The sequence below is a fragment of the Haplochromis burtoni genome, unplaced genomic scaffold, assembly GCF_018398535.1.
Source record: "Haplochromis burtoni strain Fernald_Lab_line unplaced genomic scaffold, NCSU_Asbu1 Contig_383, whole genome shotgun sequence".
Lineage (NCBI taxonomy): Eukaryota > Metazoa > Chordata > Actinopteri > Cichliformes > Cichlidae > Haplochromis > Haplochromis burtoni.
Window position 1 is genome coordinate 231062 of NW_024582744.1, and position 8506 is coordinate 239567.

Sequence of the window (8506 nt, forward strand, 5' to 3'; positions counted from 1 at the left end):
GTCAATAACTTTGGCAAATCGCGTAGCGTGGAGTTTACTGAAGTTTTCAAAATAGGCGGTGACTTTCTCGGGCTTATCTAGAACCTGCTGTTGAGCTTTCCAGCAACTGTTTAGGTGTAGGAAACTGTTCCCAGACCAGCAGACTCGGAGTCCCCCCCACCCGCGCGCTGTGATCAGACAAAATCTTGGGTCAAGTTCCATTTTTTTGGCTATTTATGTTAGATCTTATTATCAAATATTATACAAACTCAAAAAACAAGCGTAAATGAGCCATTACTGAGTAATTCTTGCAAAAATCTTAAATAAAGTAATCTTGAAATAAAATAAACTAAGAAACCGAGGTTTTTATCAGTGGTATTAAAGTATAATTCGAAAACACTTGTGCAAATCTGTGGTTGTGATTCACTGTATTGTAACTGGAAATACTATATTTTGCACACCACTGTATTTATTTATAGTGAATAGCATATCTGGTTCATATGTATTTGACAGAAAAAAACGTATGTTTTTAAAGAGAATACAGCATGTGGAATGATTTCCACCTTAATTGGTGGCAACACTGGCCAGCTACTTTTACAATAATGCATTCTTAATAGTGAAAATGCATTTCTAATGTCACTGTGTTCGCCTGTTTATAATCTTAGGAAATGCTATCATATAGCAAATTTCACGCAGACGTGCAAATTATTTTTGCTTTAGAGTTGTTTTAAAAAGACAGATGCTAGAAAAGTGGAGGAGACATTTCAAAGCAATGTGAGAAACAAGAAATTAGACATTTAGTGTGAGTAAAGTGAATGCAAAGAACAAAATTCACTGAACATACTACACCTGCTGGCACCACACTTGCATTCCCTCTGACCCGAGATTGATCCTAAGATTTTTGCCTAAAGGCAGCAACTTGTCACTAAACGCTTATTAAGAGAGCATGCATGTGTGACAGCAGAACTTTAAGCTCCTGCAACAAACTTAGATAGAGTAATCAAGGAGGACTTTCCCCCTACGTCCCAGGGGCGGTATCTGTGTTCTTACACACTGCGGAGAATGCCACGCTCGGCTTTCTTAGCCTCTACTACACTTTGCATGTGACAATTTGCTGGAACCTTTTATCCCAAACACCTTTCAGTGTCATGAGCGGGATCATGTTTAGTGCAGCTGGCCCTGATGGGAATCATACCCTTAACTCTATGCGGGGACCACCTGTCGGCCTCTGAATGCATCCCTTTAAATGGCAAAGACCTAAAGAAAACTCATGCTGCAACTCTGCTTTTGATTTTACAATAAAAAAAACAGAAAATATTGGACCTGTGTATATCTACAACATGTTTACTGTCACACATATCTCTTTAAACATCTCAAAACGATGCAAACACATTTTGAATATTCACCTGTTGCATTTGGTCAAATCAAACCCTTACAAACGCACTGGTGTAATCTATCCCCACTGTATGCCAGGTGCCATAATATTAATTAAGTAAAGTCTGTTTTTATAGCACTTTTCGGGGCTAAGAAAAGTCTTCATAGCAGTCCCAAGAAGCTCTAAAGAGCCGGCTTGAAGAGAAGATGACATGCTCTAAACCTGACAGGGAGACAGTGCAAAAGCTTTAAACGTTGGGTTATAAGTGAAAACTTGTGAGAGTTCCTTGAAAGCCTTAAAGCAGCATGTTGGATAGATTGGAGGTGATTAATCCAAGCGAGAGGAGACGAAGGCATCGACACGCATTTCCAGTTTACTTTTCAAGACAAAGGCATACAGTTTAGTAACACGGCTGAACGTGATCATTTAATAAATGGAAAAACAGCAAGAGCCGATCAGAGTTTATGGGAGAACACACAATGAAAATTGTATATTCTCCCATTGATGTATATAAATTGTAAATAAATTGAACATGCAGATCCATCTGCTGTAGACCTTGAGACACAAGGGAACAACTGGAAGTACCTTCTGTCATTAAAAAAGTTTGATGTAATGAAGTAATCCTTAACAATGTAACTATTAAGCTTCTTTTTAAAAGTATTCTAAACTTTAAAATAATCACAATTACTCATAAGTTGTAATTTAAAGCTTGCAATCCTGATGAAATGTTATCAATTACTGCTCAGCTGGAGCATTTAAACAAAGAGAACTCTTCTTCTTGTTTAATGTAATTTTTATGTTTCATTTTTAATCAGGATCATCAAATTAAAATGTTTTTCTGCTATCCGGTGTGATTCCTGCATGTCTGCAATTTCATGCAAGGTAACATTACATGGTTAGCGGTCACCGAGCTGGAATTAAACCTGCCAAATCTTAATTCTCCCAAATGAAAGAAAACTTGAGTACAGCTTGGGTACCTGAGCAATAAATTATTCTTTAAGCTGTGTTGCTAAAGCACTGTGCTTTCACCCTCTTATACAATCTATATGTGGAGGCTTTGGTCTTTCATTCTTTCACCTCTTTAACCTTTTGTTACAGGAAAGAAGCTGGACGGCATTATGACAGCCAAAATATCAACCTGCAGTCTCTCGCACAATGGGGGCTAGCTACCACTCGAGCCTACAGGCAACCTAACTCTTCCCTGGGGAAATATCAGCTGCTTTTCAAAGGAAGGCCGGTTCTGCTAACCTCTGTCTGGCATGAGACCAGTCAAACCTGTGAAAGCCTCTGAACCCTATCAACTTGTTAACTCTGCAGCTGTGAGAACACATGAACTTATGTAGCTTTACACTTTTTGCCCTTTTTCTGACTCATATACAACACAGAGGGAGGAAAAATGTAGATCCTGCTACCTCTGAAATTCTCCAGAATCTCAAACGTTGTTTATTTGCCTCTCAAACACACAAAGTTCTCTTTCAGTTAAGGGTAAGAACATGAACATTCATGCACTGTGGCTGAGTAATGTTCCAGATAAAAGGTGTGGCCCATGAGTTTTAAGTAAAACAAGCTGTTTTGTGATTTTTTTAAAAGTCAATTTGCATGCATCTATCTGCAGAAGGCAGATGTTGTGTGGGACAACAAAGAGACTTTTACAGGTATGCTTTTGCATGCGCACAAGTGTCAGTCAAACCAGAAGCCATTGTGTCACGTTAAAGATGCAAATATTGCCCATGTGCTTGCATCAGGGCGTTTATTTAGTTCCTGCACTGACGTCAGTTGTCTGGGTTTGCAAATACACGCAAAAAGGAGATTAGAAACTGCGGCAGGAGTTGATTATTTCACACACAAGCAACCTTCCCCTGAATAAGTTTAATAGGGATAAGAGGCACCAATCTAAGTGTTTTAATAGAAATAAATAATAGTAATAGTAATAAATATTTGGCTCAAATGTGGCTATCATCTGTTGTTTTTTATGGGCTACATAAAAATATGCGAGGTGAGTCTGGCTGTGTAGACTCAGCCACAGATCCACCTTATGTGGACCAGATGTCAGATGTGCTGTGACTAAAGCTTTATTTATACTCCTTTGAATCGTTGCACAGCTTGTGTTTCAGATCATGACATAAGTTTTAGCATTACACAGAGATAACCCAAGTATATACAAAATAGTTTTTAGATGTGGATTTCATTCGTTAGTGGAAAAATGCTATTAAAACCTACCTGGCCCTGCATGGAAAAAATAGTTATCAGTCTCTGACAAAGTGAATTAGGCTAAAATATCTTAAAAAGCATGCCGAAACTGGGGCATGAGGGCCAAAATTAGCCGCGATTTGTGGGTTTTGTTTTGTTTTGTTTTTTAAAATTTAATCTCTATCTATACTAAAGAGTTATACTCGAAACCGAAAGGTTATTTGCACTCAATTTTTACATGAAGAGACACAAAACCCATAGAGGGCATCAAGCATAAAAAATCTGCCAAATCTGCTGTGGTGACTCCTTGTGATTAAAGGAGGAGCAGAAAGTAGCTTTCTTTTTGTATTTAAGGGTATTTTTTGTTTTTGATTGTTTTTTAAATGATTTATTAGGTTTATTAAGTGTAATAACAAACGCGACAGTTGCTTCCTGTTCAAACGATCCTTTCTTGGGTCTTTTTGGGGCTGAAATGATCAATAAATGTGTCATGCACATCTGGTAGAGCAGTTTATTCATCCCTGCCAAGTACAAAGTGCTTTGTGGCAAGACGCTGAACTCCATGTGTTCCCGCTGACAGGTGAACAAACAAAGGAAAGAATAGGACGAGCACAAACAACTATTTGGCTTGTTATTAAATGTAGAAAACATCGAAGCATTCAGAATAACAGAACTGTGTTGAAAATGTCCTTCATCATAAATCTGTAACTTAAATATTGGTGCCTGCTTTGTTTCTCCTGTTTCTACCCTCTTGATGACAGGCTGAAGTGCTTTGTCTTGATTGACAGTTACCGTGACGGAGCTCCCTCTGCTGGACAGGACTGCACCCTGCAGTAAATCCTCTGCTGCTATTGTGGTTGTAACAAAGGAGCAGAGCCAACAAAGCTGAAACACACACAGAGGAAACACAAAGGAAAGCATGCTTCCCTTTGTTATCATCTCAGCCTGTTATTTCAGAACAAGCACAGTTGCGACATTGCTGCTGCTGCTGCAATTTAAACAGACACAGAGTCGGTGTATTAACTGAACTGGGAGCAAATTGCTGATATTCAGTTCTGCTTGCTTTAATGCTGTTTTGTGATATAAACAGTTGTGTCAAAGTGGTGGCAACTTAGTGTTAATGCTGAAAGTATAACACATTGGACCTTTCATCTCTGTGGGGTCCTGTTCAATGGAGACATAAACGTTCTTGCTCTGGTGCCTTTTAAACAATCGAATAAGAAAAAAAAAAGCAGCCAAGTTTGCTGATTAAATGTGCTTTTATTTTTATTGTACTGGCATTTCAACACTTTTCCTTCTTTCTTCTTTATCACTCCAACTTCCTGCACGTCGTCCTTCACCACATCCACAAACCTCCTTTGTTCCTCTTTTCCTCCTGTTTGACAGCTACACTTTCAACATCCTTTGTCCACAACCCCTCCTCTGCACATGTGCAAAACATCTCAGCCTTGTCTCCTTAATTTGGTCTCCAAACCGTACATCACAGCAAATTGTCAGTAAAGTGTCGGAAAATAAAGACAATGCGTAACAAAACTGCGGTTCCTCTACTGTCCACTAGAGGCTGGTTCCAAAAGTGCATCATGTCCACCGACTCTCATTCTAAAATGCCCAACTTTACAGCGGAAAGGAACATTACATTTACAGCCTGGTTTGTGCTCTACACTAAGTGTTTTTTTATATTATTTGCCCATTTGAATGCTGGAATAAGAAAAGATTCAATGTCTGATTTTTAAAAAAGGACCTGGGCTAAACTAGCACGCCATTTATTTGGAGTTCGTACATCAAAAACTGCTCAAAAAAAAGAAAACGTTTTTCAGACATTCTAAGAGATTTTTGCAGATGGGGAACTTCAGATAACAAACACTGGAAATATTACTGAGTCTGGTTGCACTTGATCTTCAGCAGCCTTTCCGGTGCTACATCACATATTATTCACAAAAGGCTCCTGCTAGTGCTAACAGACACTTTATAAACCAGTGTGTGTCTATGACTTTGACCATTCTCAACAGACAAATTGTTGCTTCTTTGGAATCACACTGTTGTCCAAACTGTTGTCTTTTTCCCCAAACATCCCTCTGTTCCACATTTCCATGCTTTTGCTCAATGTTTTGCAGGATTTTCACTGACCTGATGTCAGTTACCCTGTGAGATAAATTTCCCTGGGGGAAGTGAAGCTTCTTGGTGTTAATCAGAATCAGAATCAGAATACTTTATCAATCCCTGGGGGAAATTATTTTTTGTTACAGTGCTCCATTATAAACCAACATAAACCAACATTAAGACAAGACAGACAATACGCTAACTAAGAATAGTACAATATATACATATATACATACATAAGTCACTCATAAATAAATAGTTGGAAAAGAAACGTGTAGTTGTAGCAGCAAACAGTGTGTTAAGTGGATGCGTTGTACAGGGAGATGGCCACAGGCAGGAATGATTTCCTGTGTCGTTCAGTGGTGCTTTTCGGTAATCTCAGTCTCTCACTGAACGAGCTCCTGTGACTGACCAGCATGTCATGGAGTGGGTGGGAGGTGTTATCCAACATGTCTTTATCTTGGACAGCATCCGCCTCTCCGACACCACCTTGAGGGAGTCCAGCTCCATCCCCACAACATTGCTGGCCTTACGGATAGTTTATTAAGTCTGTTGGCATCTGCGACCCTCAGCCTGCTCCCCCAGCATGCAACAGCATAGAGGATCGCACTGGCCACAACAGACTCTAGAAAATCCTCAGCATTTTCTGGCAGATGTTGAAGGACCTCAGTCGCCTCAAAAAATAGAGACGACTCTGGCCCTTCCTGTAAAGTGCTGTGGTGTTTTTAGCCCAGTCCAGTTTATTGTCAATGTGTAACTCCAAGGTATTTATAGTCCTCCACAATGTCAACACTGACCCCCTGGATTGAAACAGGGGTCAAGTGTTTCCTGGTCTTCCTGAAGTCCACGATCAGTTCCTTGGTCTTTGCCACGTTGAGCTGCAGATGATTATGCTGTTACTATCAAAGTGAGATCACACCGTTTCCGCAAAAGAGTTGTGGCACCTTTGAGCGCAGATAACGGATTAAGTTCAATCCTCAGTACTGTGAACACAAACAGGAGATTATGTGGATCCCTGAATTATTATTACACTAATTATTTTCTGACATATTATTTGAACTCTAGTTTTTATTTATATTTAAGGTTTCTGGGCGACGTGGCTCAGGGGGTTGGGAATCGCATCTGTAACCGGAAGGTCGCCGGTTCGATCCCGGGCTCTCTGTCCTGGTCGTTGTGTCCTTGGGCAAGACACTTTACCCTACTTGCCTACTGGTGTTGGCCAGAGGGGCCGATGGCGCGATATGGCAGCCTCGCTTCTGTCAGTCTGCCCCAGGGCAGCTGTGGCTACAACCGTAGCTGCCTCCACCAGTGTTGAATGTGAGAGTGAATGAATAGTGGCATTGTAAAGCGCTTTGGGTGCCTTGAAAAGCGCTATATAAATCCAATCCATTATTATTCTGAAAATATCCCTCTGGATTCAAGCATTTCATTGTATTCTATATATATATTTAAACTTAACATGACGTGGCTTCTACCAAATCATAGTTTTCAACAATCATAGCTTTCAGCAACCATCTACTGCATGATAGATGCAGTAGATGGGCCCATTACATGACTAATCCTGGTCTGGTCCTGGTAATCTGACCATCTCCCATTCCTCAGTGTCCTCTAATCTTTCCAATCCACATCCCTCCTCATTCTATATTACTATACCATAATCTATAAAAACGCCTCCGTCCCCCACAAACAAACCGAGGATTTACACAAACCGTGTAAATCCTCTGATACGGCTGTAATCAGCAGCTCTATAGCCTGGTATATAACAGCAGCATGCCGGGTAGTCTTCGCTGCCTGATGGAGGAATCGAAAACACACATGCATACATGAACAATACAACATCAGACACCAAGAAAAACTTACATTAAACCGACTCAAACAAAAAAACTGCACTGGTTGACGAAGCTACGTTCGAATTCAGGTTACCCAGAGCTTGAGGGTGTTGCGCACTCACAACCACTTTTGACTGCAAGGTGATTGCAAAGGTCGCCTGACAGGAGGCAAACTTTCTGCAAACAGTTGCAGTCTGACTCAGGCTGACTGCAGTCACAGATTCCAACATGATTCCACCAGCCTGAAAGAGCCTTATTTTGATGAGAACAACTTGAAGCGACTCGACTCAACTGGCTGCCAGCTGGTTTCATTCCTACAGAATGTATGAGCTATGAAGACCACTACAGATTGGGATTTTTGAAGATTTGTCACCGTTACTGAAGTGAAATGAAGTCAGATAACGTAATCTTATTGGATAAAACAGACAAAGTTCACAGTTTAAAAAAACAATGTGATAAATCACAATACATGTTATTTCAATGCTCAGCATGTTGCAAAATGTTAAGAATCACTATCTAATCACAGTGAAGTATTGTGATAATATACTGTGGGGTGTCTGGTGGTTCCCTCCTCTAATCTAAATCAATAAAATGAAGGGGTGACAGCAGATCAGTCCAAAGGTTTTGAGCCACTGATACTCAAAAAGCCTGATGAGTACAAGAGACCAGCTGGAAGTGTTGGTCGGTAAAAGTACTCGAGATAAATTGAGATAAAATTATTACATTTTGTGCATTTATTTTCTCATTTTGGATCCATTGTAAGAACTGTGGTGATACACCGACTTTTCATTTACTGAAAAAATCATATTAGTACTTCTTGTGATTTTTTGTGATGTATTAGCTAAGCTAACCACTGCCTATGAAGTTTCAAAGAACTGCAGAGATTGGCTCACCAGATATCAAAAAAGTAAATGTAGGTGGAAGGGTGTGCTTGTGTGGGACAATCTGGGGCATGTTACCAACGCTGTGAAGTAATTCTGATACTGGTACTGCGCAAAAGTCTTCTGCCACACCTTATTTCTTTATATTTTTC